Here is a 14,996-nt window from a genome sequence, read left to right on the forward strand (position 1 = left end):
TCTCATGGTACAAACATACCAATATTGTGGAAAAGCATCAAATAAAAAGCAAAATTTATTTTTTTCCTCCCTCCAACCCCCCAGTGCCACTCTCCAAGTTACCGACACTTCTTACATGGTCTTCCTGAAAAAAAGTCTGCATATACCTGTATGTGTTTTAAAATTTAACACAAATGAGATCACATTACTGTGCACATTGTTTTGTTTAAAACAACACCACACATTTAGAAGATCTTTCCATGTTGTATCTCACGTTTTAATGATTGCATACTTTTCCATTGCATGGCTGTATTTAACTGGTCCCCTGCTGATGGATGTGTAAGTGCTCTACAGTTTTTTGTTATTACAAACAATGTTGCAGGGATCATGGTTTTGCACATGGTTTTGGCATAATTTTGCCAGTATGTCCCTAGGGCAAATTCCTAGGGGTAGAATTGCTGAGTCAATGAAAACAAGCATTCAAAATGTTGACAGACATTGCTAAATTGCCCTCTAGAAGAGTTGAATCTGTTTACACTCCCAGGAACAGTACATGAGGGTGCCTATTTCACCATAATCTTGTGAACACTGGCCATTCCCGAACTTTTATTCGTTTGCTGAGTTGATAGATCGCAAATGGAATCTCATTGTTTCGTGATGCATTTTTTTAAAGCTATGAGTGAGGTTGAATATTTTTCACATATCCACTAGCTGTTTGTGTTTTTTGTAGATTGCTCATATCCTCTGCCTTTTGGGTATTTGAACCATGGTCTAGTCTCCCAGGGAAGTTAACAGATTGATAGAATTCCATGAATTTTTTTTTAATGTTTATTTATTTTTGAGAGAGAGAGAAAGAGTGTGAGCAGGGGAGGGGCAGAGAGAAAGGGAGACAGAATCCGGAGCAGGCTCCAGGCTCTGAGCAAGCTGTCAGCACAGAGCCTGACGTGGGGCTCGAACCAACAAACCGCAAGATCATGACCTGGGCCGAAGTTGGGCGCTTAACCAACTGAGCCACCCAGGCACCCCAAATTCCATGAATTTTATCTTTGCCCAAATATGAGCCTCAAGCAATCAGAGGATTGAGTGGCCCCTGAAAGTTCAAGTAAGGGCCTACTCCTGGAACTTTCTGTCCAGTGATGTTTGGCCCAACCAGCTGAACCCTCTCTACCTCTTGTGCAACCATCACCCCAAAAAGAAACCCCATACTCATTAGCAATCACTCTCCATTCCCTTTTCCTCTCGGTCCCTGGCCACCACTATTCTAATTTCTGTTTCTGTAGATTTGTCTACTCTGGACATTTCACATACATGGAATCATATAAAATGTAGTCCTTTGCCACTGGCTTCTTTCACTTAGCATAATGCTTTCAACGTTCATCCATGTTGCAGTATTTATCAGAACTTCATTGCTTTTTATGGCCAAATAATTTTGTACGGGATGGCTATGCCACATGTCGTTTCTCTGTTCATCTGTTGACGGACGTTCAGTTTGTTTCCCCCTTTCAGCTATCATGAAAAAGCTGCTATGAACACTTGTGTACAAGTTTTTGTGTGAATATGTTTTAACTCTCTTGAATACATATATATATATATATATATATATATATATATATGCCTAAGAGTGGAATTGCTGGCTCATATAATAACTCTGTTTCACTTTGTGAGAAATGACCAAACTGTTTTCCATTTTCCATTTCCACCAGCAATATATCAGTGTTCTAATTTCTCCACATCCTTGCCAACACTTGTTATTACCTCTTTTATTTCACCCATGCTAGTGGGTGTGAAGTGGTATCTCGTTGCGGTTTTGATTTGCATTTATCTGATGGCTAATAATATGAACATCTTTCCTGTCCTTATTGTACATTTGTATGCCTTCACGGAGAAATGTCTATTCAACTCCTTTGCCCATGTTAGAGTTATATTTCTTATCTTTTTCTTGTTGAGTTGTAGGAATTACTTATATATTCTGGATACTAGGCCATTGCCAGATAGATGATTTGTGAATATTATCTCCCATTCTGTGGGCTGTCTCTTCATTTGTTGATAGTTACCTTTAAGAACGAAAAGTTTTTAATTTTGAGGAAGTCCGATTTATTTATTTCTACTTTGGTTGCTTATACTTTTGGTGTCATATCCGAGAAACCACTGTCTAGTCCGAGATCATGAAGAGTTACTCCTGTGTTTGTTCTTCTAGGAGTTGTGTAGTTTCAGCTCTTACGTTTAGATGTTTGATCTATTTTAATTTTTGTATATGGTGTGAGGTATGGACCCACTTTCATTCTTTGGCATGTGCCTGTTCAGTTGTTCTGACACCGTTCATTGAAAAGATTCTTCCTTCTCCCGTTGAATGGTCTTGGCACCTCTTTCAAACAACAATTAGCCATAGATGTATGGGTTTATTTCTGGACTCTCAATCCAATTCCTCTAAACTTTCTTTAATGTGCTTTATTACTTTAATATATATATTTAAAATAAGCTTAAAGAAATAACTGTAAAGAGGAAGGGATATCCGTATTCATTATTCAGCTCGCAAGAGGAAAACCTACATGGGGTCTATTTACTATTAAAAATTATCTTCGGTGATTTGGTTGCTTAGAGCAAGAGCAAAAATTGAGTGTGGTACAAGAGTCTTCACCGCCCACTCCCCCACTTCATGTGTTGCCAGGTGTGTCTGAAGGAACTTCAGGATGGACACATGGCAGGAGGCCAAGGGGAGGGGGTCAGAGCCTGGCCAAATCACAGGTAGTAGCAGTGGGCATGGGCAAGAGTCCAAGGAGAGGGCAGCATCTGTACATATCGGGCCATACCCGTAAGGGCTACCCATGGGGTAGTTTGTGTAAGTTGGTTCTCAGGGCCTAGCCAGAGTTTAGACACCATGAATGTACTCCAATCTCCAAGTAAAATTCCCATTCCAAAGGAATGACTAGGGGAGCACCTCTGTAATAGATAGATACCACGGAGCCACAGGAAGCTGGCATTTTCCTGTGGCTCTGGACCACAGGTAGTGAATTTGCAGGTCTTGAGCAATTCTCCCAAATAGGTACTTGTCCAGCAAGGGCCACTTACTGTCCAAGGTCCAAGATCACCTTAAAGGATAACAGATAGTGGCATTCACTAGTATGTTTGCCCCCAGAATAAAGGTGAAGCACCACACAGACCCACAATCATGGCCTCACATACTCCCTGTGTTCCCTAAGTATGTGTGGCCATGATTGTGTGTCTATATGGTGCTTCACCTTTACTCTAGGGCTCAGAATGTGTGGTCCGCTGGTGTTCTTGGTTCCCAAGTTGGGAGGCCATCTTCACACTACTTACAGCTTGCCTCCGGGCAGTGAGGGCAGTGCCTGCTTCACCATCCCTCTTTGCCCACGCTGCTCCCATACCCAGTGTCTATAAGCCCATCAAAGTGAGACTATTCCTTGTCAGAGGCAGAGACTCAAGTCTGTACTAGTCCATAGACAAGGCCTTATAGTCAGTGGGGTTACGGACTTCATCTAGTATGCTTCTAGGGACTTAAGATTTCATTCCAATCCTCAAAGTGAATGAAAGCAAGGCTGACTTCCAGACAGAGTACAGGTAATTTGGACCCTGATTTATGAACTCCAGCATTAACAGTAACCCTTCAAAGATTCCAATAGCTCAGTGTCTCTCAACTGGGGAGCCCGTTTTCCATTGTCACAACTTGGGGGAGTGGGGCCAGGTACTACTGTCATCTAATGGGTAGAGGTCGAGGATACTGCTACATATCCTATAATGCACAGAATAACTCCCCATAACAAAGAATTATCCAGCACACGATGTCAATACTGTGAATGTTGGAGAAACCCTACAAAATATCTGATTGATAGCATCAGCACACTATGCGGGGCCAGAGAATGATCATACTTTTACTAACATTTCTGCATGCTACTGGCTCACATAGAGTTTCTGCCTGGACCATCCTGAGTTGTCTCTTTTACAATCACTTCCAAATAAACTCTAAATAATTCGAGGTTCAAATCTTGGAGTACCCTCTCCTCTCAAACGGGTGTATGTAGGTATTCTTTTAATTGTTGTGGCTTTTTAACTCCAAAAATAATGTTTTAAAATTATATGCTACCAGGGGCACCCAGATGGCTTCGTCGCTTAGGCATCTGACTTCGGCTCGGGTCATGATCTTGCAGTTCGTGGGTTTGCGCCCTGCATCAGGCTCTGTGGTGACAGCTCAGAGCCTGGAGCCTGCTTCAGATTCTGTGTTTCCCTCTCTCTGCCCTTCCCCAGCTCACATTCTGTCTGTCTCTCTCTCTCAGAAATAAATAAACATTTAAAAAAGTTAAAATTATATGCTACCAGTATATATATGTATATATTTTAATGTTTATTCATTTTTTTTTTAATTTTTTTTCAACGTTTATTTATTTTTGGGACAGAGAGAGACAGAGCATGAACGGGGGAGGGGCAGAGAGAGAGGGAGACACAGAATCAGAAACAGGCTCCAGGCTCTGAGCCATCAGCCCAGAGCCTGACGCGGGGCTCGAACTCCCGGACCGCGAGATCGTGACCTGGCTGAAGTCGGACGCTTAACCGACTGCGCCACCCAGGCGCCCCTGTTTATTCATTTTTTGAGATGGAGAGAGACAGAGCATGAGCAGGGGAAGGGCAGAGAGAGAGGGAGACACAGAATCCGAAGCAGGCTCCGAGCTGTCAGCACAGAGCCTGATGTAGGTCTCGAACTCATGAACCGTGAGATCACCACCTGAGCCAAGATCGACCACTTAACTGACTGAGCCACGCAGGCATCCCTACTACCAGGGATATCTAAAGTTTTTCATCACAAGTATATTTGAAAGGTTGTAACTTTGGGGCACCTGGGTGGCTCAGTCAGTTAAGTGTCCTACTTTTGATTTGGGCTCAGGTCATGATCTCAGTTCAGTTCAAGAGATCTAGCCCCAGGTGGGGCTCTGTGCTGACAGTGCAGAGCCTACTTGGGACTCTCTGTCTTCCTCTCTCACTGCCCCTACTCCGCTCATGCTCTCCTCCTCCCCCACTCTCTAAACAAACAAACAAACAAACAAACATTAAAAAAAGGTTGTAACTTTCTGGGAATGCAAGCTGGTATAGCCACTCTGGAAAACAGTATGGAGGTTCCTCAAAAAACTAAAAATAGAACTACCATATGACCCAGCAATTGCACTACTGGGCATTTATCCACGGGATACAGGTGTGCTGTTTCTAAGGGACACATGCACCTCCATGTTTATAGCAGCACTATCAACAGTAGCCAAAGTATGGAAAGAGCCCAAATGTCCATCGATGGATGAATGGATAAAGATGTGGTATACATATACAATGGAGTATTACTCAGCAATAAAAAAGAATGACATCTTGCCATTTGCAACTATGTGGATGGAACTGGAGGGTATTATGCTAAGTGAAATTAGTCAGAAAAAGACAAAAATCATATGACTTCACTCATATGAGGACTTTAAGAGACAAAACAGATGAACATAAGGGAAGGGAAACAAAAAGAATATAAAAACAGGGAGGGGGACAAAACAGAAGAGACTCATAAATATGGAGAACAAACTGAGGGTTACTGGATGGGTTGTGGGAGGGGGGATGGGTTAAATGGGTAAGAGGCACTAAGGAATCTACTCCTGAAATCATTGTTGCACTATATGCTAACTAATTTGGAAGTAAATTTTTAAAAATAAAAAATAAAATAAAAAAATTAAAAAATTAAAAATTAAAAAAAGAAATGAATAAACAGATTAAAGGTGTAATTAAAAAGAAAAAGAGGTTGTAACTTTCAACATATTTTAATTAAAAAAATTTTTTTTAATGTTTATTTATTCTTGAGACAGAGACAGAGCATGAACAGGGGAGGGGCAGAGAGAGAGGGAGACATAGAATCTGAAACAGGCTCCAGGCTCTGAGCTGTCAGCACAGAGCCCAACACGGGGCTCGAACCCACAAACCGTAAGATCATGACCTGAGCCGAAGTTGGATGCTCAACCGACTGAGCCTCCCAGGTGCCCCTGACATATTTTAAATACTGGCATTTAAAACATAATAAACCATCACTCTTAAATATGTCCAATGGAATCTAAATACCATAGAGTTAATACTCACCATCATTCATTTTAGAAAACACATGAAAAGTAATAATAAATAAAAATTAAAATATATTAACAAATTCCTCTTTAAGAGTGCAAAAATTCATATTGTTCCTTTTTCTCTGTGAACTCCAATCTATTCCCTAACAGAATCTTATACTACTGAAATATATTTTATATTTTATTTTGAAAGTCTTTTATTCATCACTCTATCATGTACTCTGTTCTAAAATGTGTATATAAATTGAAATATATTAGAAAATGTTTATTATAAGTCTCTGAGAATCAGCCAAATTTCCTTTGGCTTGACTTACCAAGATAATAATAAGTACATGATTCATCTAAATCATAAATGCATTATAATGTTTCATAATTATCACTCAAAAAAGGAAAAATATATACTCGTGTGTGTGTGTGTGTGTGTGTGTGTGTGTGTGTGTGTGTAATGAAGTGGGTGGGTTTTTTCTTCCTTATTAGTTTATTTTTTAAGTTATTTATTTTTGAGAGAGCACGTACGAGCACACCCACCCACAATTGGCGGGGGGGGGGTGGGACGAGAGGGAAGGGGAGAGAGAGAGAATCCCAAGCAGGCTCCACGCTGACTGTCAGCACAGAGCCTGATGCAGGGCTCAAACTCATGAACCATGATTTCGTGACTTGAGCTGAAGTTGGATGCTTAACCGACTGAGCCACCCAGGCACCCCTTCTCTTAATTAGTTTAAAGTCCATGGAAGACTATTACATATTGCAAGAAAGAGACAGGATTCATTATTGATTCTAATCTGTTTTTCATTTTACAGGTATAAGCACTAAGGAAACTTGTTCATATAAATAGATATGAAAAGTTTTGTTAGAGCAATTTTACTAAGTGTTCTTAATTCCTTCTAAATGCCAAAAAAAAAAAAAACCACAAAACACCCCACCACACCACAAAACCATATAGTGATTTATCATCCAAAAGTATGTGTAATGATCAATTTGCTAATAATGTCATTAAGTCATCCAGTTGTGTAGAAAACAAAGGATTAAAGAAGATTTAACTTGAAAAAGATTTGTTAGTTATTGGAATCATTCATTTTCTCAATACCTATACCAATATTTCAGTGTGTTCCCTTGTTTAGCACCCCAATGTGGGATTCAGCTGGGTGAGAGGGCTTCCTTTTCTAAATACACTTAAGAGAAGGGCCACTGTGAAAGGGACTTGGGAGAATGGGAACCCACTCTTTCATCTCAGGTCTATTATCAGGCAGATTCATTTTAGAAAATAGCTGATATGGAAGATGGGGGATCTGGAAATTGATTCATTTAAAACTACCAATATCTACACAGACCTTGGAAGTTTCATGTATCCTATTCCAGTTTGCAGAGTGCTGGTCTAGATTCTTGCTTCTCACTGTGGTGCATAGTCCGGATCAGCACCTCCTGGGAGCTTGTTAGAAATGCAGAATCCTGTTAAAATATGTGATTTAAAACGATCCTCAGGTGATTTGTATGCACATTAAAGTTTGAGAATCCACTGCTTCCCACAAAGGTGTCCATGGTCCTGAAGAATAACATTCTCTTCATATATATAATAGGGATCTTGCAGGCCTCTTGAACATGTAAGGTTATCACCATTGATTCAATCAACAATTGGCTAGCCCAGTAGTTTTCAACCCCGGTTGTCCATTAGAATCACCTTTTGCTTTGAAAACCTACCTGTGCCTTGTCCCAAGCACAGAGATTCTGACTTAATAAATCTACAGGTTGAGGCATCACTTGATTTAAAGTGCTCCAGCGGATTCTAAAGTGCAGCCAGGGCTGAAACCACAACACTATTCCTTTGAATTAGCTATTCGAGAAAGGTTACCCATTACTCTGAATCCCAGCTGATGCATTTGCCAAAGGACTCCAGAAACACATCCTACTAGATCTAATCTACATACAAGCTAATCCATGACAGTTGGGTTGATGTCTGCAACCCAGCTGAAAGCCTGGAAGGAAGGCACCAATGTAGGAACCTTCACAAAGGAAAGCATGATCCCAGCAGGACACACTGGGTGATCACTCTGGCAGATCATCCCATGAACCCTTTAAGATGGTTTATAAAGGGTAACATCACTCAGACCACGTTTGGGGGCAAAGACCAGAACCCTGCTTCCCAGTGTCTGAGAATATCTCAACCTCATAGATCGTCACCATGGCCTGGTTTGTATGCTCTTCCTCTGCTAGGCCTTTAATCACAGAATACAGTTAAGCCAAATTCTCTTTACATTTCTCCTTTGTGGATTGCCTTTTTCAGTTAAATGGGATTGTAAGAACATCAACTATTCAGGCTTCCTAGGGGAGCCTGAGGACTGAAAAGTTATCAAAGTATGGCAAAAACCCCAGCAAGTGTATAAGGTCTCTGTGAATTGTGAAGGCAACGCCACTGAAGACAGGGCCAAGTTCTTCCAGTTGCCCCACCACACCAGCAATCTCTGCCCTAGGGGCAGCTGTGTCCTCCCACAGAGTAGAGTTGGGGGACAAAAGATACAAGAATTCCTTCCTACTTCTACTCCAACATCCTTAGTTGCCCAGGGAATGGGGCAGGATCTTCCTTTGGCTGCCTGTGGAGGCAATTTATAGTGGAAGGACCCTGAGGCCAAATCAGGTATCAGTTAGTGGGAAGTCAAGCCACAATCACTAAGCCAAAAAAAAAATTTTTTTTTAAGTGGGGGAAAATGAGAGGAAAAGGGAGGTCAGGGAGGCCCAGGTACGAAGCAAACAAAGCTGGAAGCAAAAGCAAGTAGGTGTACTAGTCGGACAGAGTTGGCATTCATCCGGGGGCAGATTTTGCCCTGAATTCAGGGCAAGTCTAAACTAGGACCAGTCTCAAAAGATGAGTATGTGCCTTCCTGAAGTGTTGGGGTGAGGTCTAAAGAGGTAAGTCCCCAAATGATAGCTGGTTTGTGGAAATGGCATTGGCTTTCAGATAAAAGTTGAGGATGGCTGGTGGTAAGTCTACATAATAGCAAAAACAACTTCAATCTGTCCCAATAGAGATACTGATGATTCAAGTGGACATGACTGTAGACAATAGCCAAGTGGTGGGACTAAGCAGCAATAGAAATGGTGAGAATAAATTCTTACAGGAGTCTCTTGATTAATGAGCTGTAGCCTTTGACAGCAGATACCCACATGAATGACATCATTAAGAAATTCTGGAAAGCATCATCAGAATCACGAAAGCTTTACCAGAGGCCAAACTCATAGAAGAGCTAAAGACTGAGCATCCAATTATTTAGATTCCTCCTCTGCCCTTCCCTCACATGGAGTGTGCCTCCTTGTTCCCAAACTTACCATACAAATGAATTAATTAATTTACTGATCAGTGCGGTTAAGCATCTTTTCACGTTTATTGACAATTTGCATTTCCTCGTTGGTGAATTACATTCTTTTTCCTAGTTTTCATTGGGCTGTTTGTCATTTTCTTATCAATTGGTACTAACCCTTTGTCATATGTGTTGCAAATGTTTTCTCCTATTGTTTGTCTTTGGATTTTACTTATAATTTTTTAATGTTTATTTTTGAGAGAGAGAGAGAGACAGAGTGTGAGTGGGGGAGGAGCAGAGAAAGGGAGACACAGAATCTGAAGCAGGCTCCAGGCTCTGAGCTGTCAGCACAGAGCCTGACTCAGGGCTCGAACTCACAAACCGTGAGATCATGACCTGTGCCGAAGTTGGACACTCAACCGACTAAGGCACCCAGGCACCTCGGATTTTACTTATATAGTAATTTTTCATTTTAATGTAGTTAAGTTTATCAGTGTTTTCCTTTGTGGCTTCTGGATATTCTCTTTAAAAAAATTCTCCCAAGGGTAAAAAATATTCTCTTAACCTTTTTCATTTGTCATACTGACAAAATTTTTTTTAAATATAATTTATTGTCAAGTTAGTTAACCCACAGTGTGTACAGTGTGCTCTTGGCTTCAGAAGCATGATTCATTTCTTACATACAACACCCAGTGCTCATCTCAACAAGTGTTCTCCTCAATGCCCATCACCCGTTTTCCCCTCTCCCTTGCCCCTCCCCCCAATCAACCTTTAGTTTGTTCTCTGTATCTAAGAGTCTCTTACCGTTTGCCTTCCTCTCTGTTTGAAACTATTGTTTTCCCCTTCCCTTCCCCCATGGTCTTCTGTTAAGTTTCTCAAATTCCACATATGAGTGGAAAACATATGATATCTGTCTTTCTCTGCCTGTTGTATTTCACTTATCATAACACCCTCCAGTTCCAACCACGTTGTTGCAAATGGCAAGATTTCATTCTTTCTCATTGCTGAGTAGTATTCCATTGTGTATATAAACCACATCTTTATCCATTCATCAGTTAACGGACATTGGGGCTCCTTCCATAATTTGGCTATTGTTGAAAGTGCTGCTATAAACATAGGGGTACATGTGCCCTGATGAATCAGCTCTCCTGTATCCTTTGGATAAATTCCTAGTAGTGCTATTGCTGGGTCCCAGGGTAGTTTTATTTTCAATTTTTTGAGGAACCTCTACACTGTTTTCCAGAGTGGCTGCACCAGTTTGCATTCCTACCAACAGTGCAAGAGGGTTTCGTTTCTCTACATCCTCGCCAACATCTGTTGTTTCCTGAGTTGTTAATTCTAACCACTCTGACAGGTGTAAAGTGGTATCTCAGTATGGTTTTGATTTGTATTTCCTTGATGATGAGCGATGTTGAGCATCTTTTCATGTGTCTGTTGGCCATCTGGATGTCTTCTTTGGAAAAGTATCTATTCATGTCTTCTGCCCATTTCTTTATCGGATTGTTTGTTTTTCGGGTGTTGAGTTTGGTAAGTTTTTTTATAGATTTTTTATGCTAACTCTTTATCTGATACATCATTTGCAGATATCTTCTCCCATTCCATCGGTTGCCTTTTAGTTTTGTTGATTGTTTCCTTCGCAGAGCAGAAGTTTTTTATCTTTTTTTATTTTTTTATTTTTTTAAAAAAAAATTTTTTTTTCAATGTTTATTTATTTTTGGGACAGAGAGAGACAGAGCATGAACGGGGGAGGGGCAGAGAGAGAGGGAGACACAGAATCGGAAACAGGCTCCAGGCTCCGAGCCATCAGCCCAGAGCCCGACGCGGGGCTCGAACTCACGGACCGCGAGATCGTGACCTGGCTGAAGTCGGACGCTTAACCGACTGCGCCACCCAGGCGCCCCCAGAAGTTTTTTATCTTGATGAGGTCCCATACTGACAAAATTTTTTTTAAATGGTAACACTCAGCTCTGGCAAGAGAGTTGGGAAATGATATTGTCATACCCTCCTGGTAGGAATGTGAGTTGTGACAGCCATTTGGAAAGTAATCTGGCTGTAACTAATGATATGTAAAAATGCACATTTCCTTTGTCTCAGCAATTCCACTTTGGGACATCTTTTCCACAAAAATAAAAACATTGGTTCACAAAAGTATATGTACAAATATGTTAGGTTCATCGGCATTGTGCAAAGGGCAAAAATGAGAAACAATTTGAATATCAACCAGTAAAGGTAACAGCTGAATGAACTGAATGGCAGTCATACTATCTATATTTCACTGTTATTAGAAAAATGAATTTGCAGAACAATGTGAGTGTACTTAATGCCACAAAACTGTACATTTAAAAATGGTTAAAATTATAAATATGTTTATTTTACTACAATAAAAAAAAGAAAAAAATAGAATGATTTATCTCCACAGTTTCTGGAAAAGTGGCCATGAAAATTTTTAAGAGAAAAATCCATGTTTCACATTACTTTCACATAAGTGACAGGATGGTTCTTCAGAATTTGGCTAATCTTCTGAGCGTTAAGCAGCTGGAGGCTGTTCCAAGAGGGTCTCATTCAGTTCCCCAGTGTGTGCATGTGTGCCTGTTAATAGAAAAAGGTATGAAAGGATACAAACTAAATTTTACCATTAATTATCTCAGGGAGTGTGAAGTATTTATTGTTTGACTTGTAACAAAGAGCGTGAATTTAGAGCTTAGACCTAGGCTCTCAAGTCCCAGCTTCACTAATGACTTGATATGTGACCTGGGTTACTTAAGTGCTAGCACCTTCATTTGTAGAACAGGAAGAGAAACAGTAACTTCTTCCTTAGTACTGTCATGAGGCATAGATATTAGAACAGTGACCACCACAATTAGATATAAATTATATATAATGTCATCATTATATAATTGTCTTTCTTTAGTGTCTTCATTATACCCTATGCGTTCTTCATCCCTCACGACTTTAATTGGGATTGTCAAAGATGTGATTAAGAACTAGGAGAGAAAACGAGAAACAAAAGCAAATTCCAAGAAGCCTAAAAATGAGGGGATTCACGCTGTATTTGTTTCAGATCCCTCTACAGCTAGCTTGTGTCTGAGGCCATCTGAGATGTCTGAGCTTTGGCCCTATAGGACTGGAACAGTTACAGAGACATCTGGTCTAGATTTCTTTCTTCTTGGCCTGTCATCACATAGAAGGTACTCTTAAGATTCGTAGCCTCACAGCTTTCTTCTCAATATCTCCACACCTCCTCTATTGCTCTTTGATATACCTAGTGTCATTTTCCTCTTTTCTCCTGCCCAAACACTCCTTGCACTGCAAATGCTTTCTCTTAGTTATTGGAACTCTCTTCTTCACTGGGAAACTGATAAGACCTGGAGCTGTTATAGTTGCTATGTGAGTCACAAACGTTAGTTTATCCAATCCCAACCTTGCCTCTTTCAAAGACTACTGCCACATTAATATTCTTTGAGAAATCTGGAGCCTTTAGCCAGTGATTAGGTTTTTTCTTGTGCTTTACAACATTTCACATTCAACAAATCTCATTAATATTAAATATGAAATAAACCAATAACTTCTCAGGTTTATTTTACCCTTAAGGGCGCTAATGTATGGAATCAGAAATCCCTTCTCAGAGCAGGATGGCAAAGAACTTCCCCGTTAGTAAAGAGCCCTCGATTTTATTATAATGCTTGCAACTAAGATAAAACTGTAGCTCTTTTCATTGATTTTACATGAGCCCCAGGATTTCCTATTTCCCTATTTCCTTCTGCCATCCCTTATATTTATTTATTCTTTTTTAATGTCTCCTTTCCTCTCTCCAGCTCTTCTCGTTCCCTCTCCTCAAACATTCCTAATCACCTTCTGTGGGTCAGATAGTAACAAAGCTTGAGCAAAACAGACCACCTTCCCAGTGTCATGGAGCTTACAAATTACAGCAAGAAGTGCTGTAATTTCAAGTGGCACTAGTAGGAAACACAGGACCCTATGAGAAATTAGTGTAGGTGAAGGCTTCATCCAGGAAGTAGTAGCTGAGCTGGGGAGGAAGGATGAGGAGGAGTTAGCCAGGCATCTCCTCCCATTTAGAGCTCGGGGTGGGCAGGGACCAGGAATGTCATAGTACCAGTCCCTGGGTCTGCCTGCCAGAAGGGCTCATAAATATTTGTGGGAATAAGGGACAATGTGAAAAATATAAAATCAATGAAAATGTCTCTGCCTTGATTCAAAACTAATCAATTAATGAATGTAACTGTTACTAATTAAAAGAAATCCAAAGTAAAAAGCAGAAAGGAGGAGAAAGTGGCATAAGATGAGCAGCCAAATCACATTCAGGATATATAGGGATTGTAGTTTCTAACCTAACAGCAATTAGAAGCCACTTAAGGGTTATTTTTTACAGATGATGTTTATTTATATTTTTATTTTTCAGAGAGAGACACGTACAGCGTGAGCAGGGGAGAGGCAGAGAGTGAGGGAGACACAGAATCCGAAGCAGGCTCCAGGCTGTCAGCACAGAGTCCGACGTGGGGCTCGAACTCACGAACCATGAGATCATGACCTGAGCCGAAGTCAGCCGCTCGACTGAGCCACCCAGGTGGCTGATTTACAGCTGATGTTTAAAAAAAGTACCTATTATGTTCTAGATACTGAGCTGAAGACTTAACTTGCATGATTTTATTTAATCCTTGAAGCAATCCTATGATAGTACTATTAGTAAGCCAATTTTACAGACTGAGGACACTGAAATATAGCGGTTGTTTGCACTGCAATGTTACTAAGTGGCAGAGGCTTGACTCCAAAATTCCTCATTCTTAACCACTATATTACACACGCTATGAGCTACAAAGAAAAGTAGGTAAGCAAGTATGAACAGCTGATTCTAATCTCCTTGGCAGGAACAACCCCACTGTGGAGTTGGTAGCATAGGGGTATCAGGGTTTAATGAGCTAATCATTAAATTTAACTAATCCCCTTGTTCTGCCTCTATATTAATCAAATAACCTTCTAATTATATTCTGGCTTCCCATATAGATTTTTCTGCTGGGAGATAATACACTGACCAGCCTACACATGCAATTTGTTCCAGTGGGCAATTTTATTACTCATTGTGAGTTAATAAATTGGCATTCTGCTTAAAAATAAAAAAAGATGAAATACACTAAAACAAATTATGAAAGTCTTATACAGTTGCTTTTCAGTAGTTTAAAAATTAAAATAAAAATAACATGTTGTCTCTTTTGTGATTCAAACTTGCTGCCTGCTTTGAGTCACCATGGATGTGGTCAGGAAGTCTAGAGATGATGAGCCCTTTCTTAACCTTCTTTGTCAAAGCCTCTAGCATAGCCCAAGTGCTTCCATTGTTTCCCAGTGGCAAACTCCCACCTTCCCTCCCGCGCTGACAGGATTGTTCCTCAGAATTTAGCTAATTCTCCGAGAGTTAAGCAGCTGGAGGCTGCTCCAAGGGGTCTCATTCATCTCCCCAGGGTAACGTGCATCTAATCCTAGGAGCAGGCAGTTCCCGAGTAACATCATTAGACCCCATGTGGATGCACTCGGGGCCACCGGGATAGCAGCCCTTGTCAGACCTGCACTGAGTCACAGCCCCTGAACCAGAGGAAGTTGACACTTGCCCTCC

This window comes from Lynx rufus, unplaced genomic scaffold (genome assembly GCF_022079265.1).
Source record: "Lynx rufus isolate CCGP_SWC_20201006 ecotype Redwood Valley unplaced genomic scaffold, mLynRuf1.p SCAF_8, whole genome shotgun sequence".
Taxonomy (NCBI): Eukaryota; Metazoa; Chordata; class Mammalia; order Carnivora; family Felidae; genus Lynx; species Lynx rufus.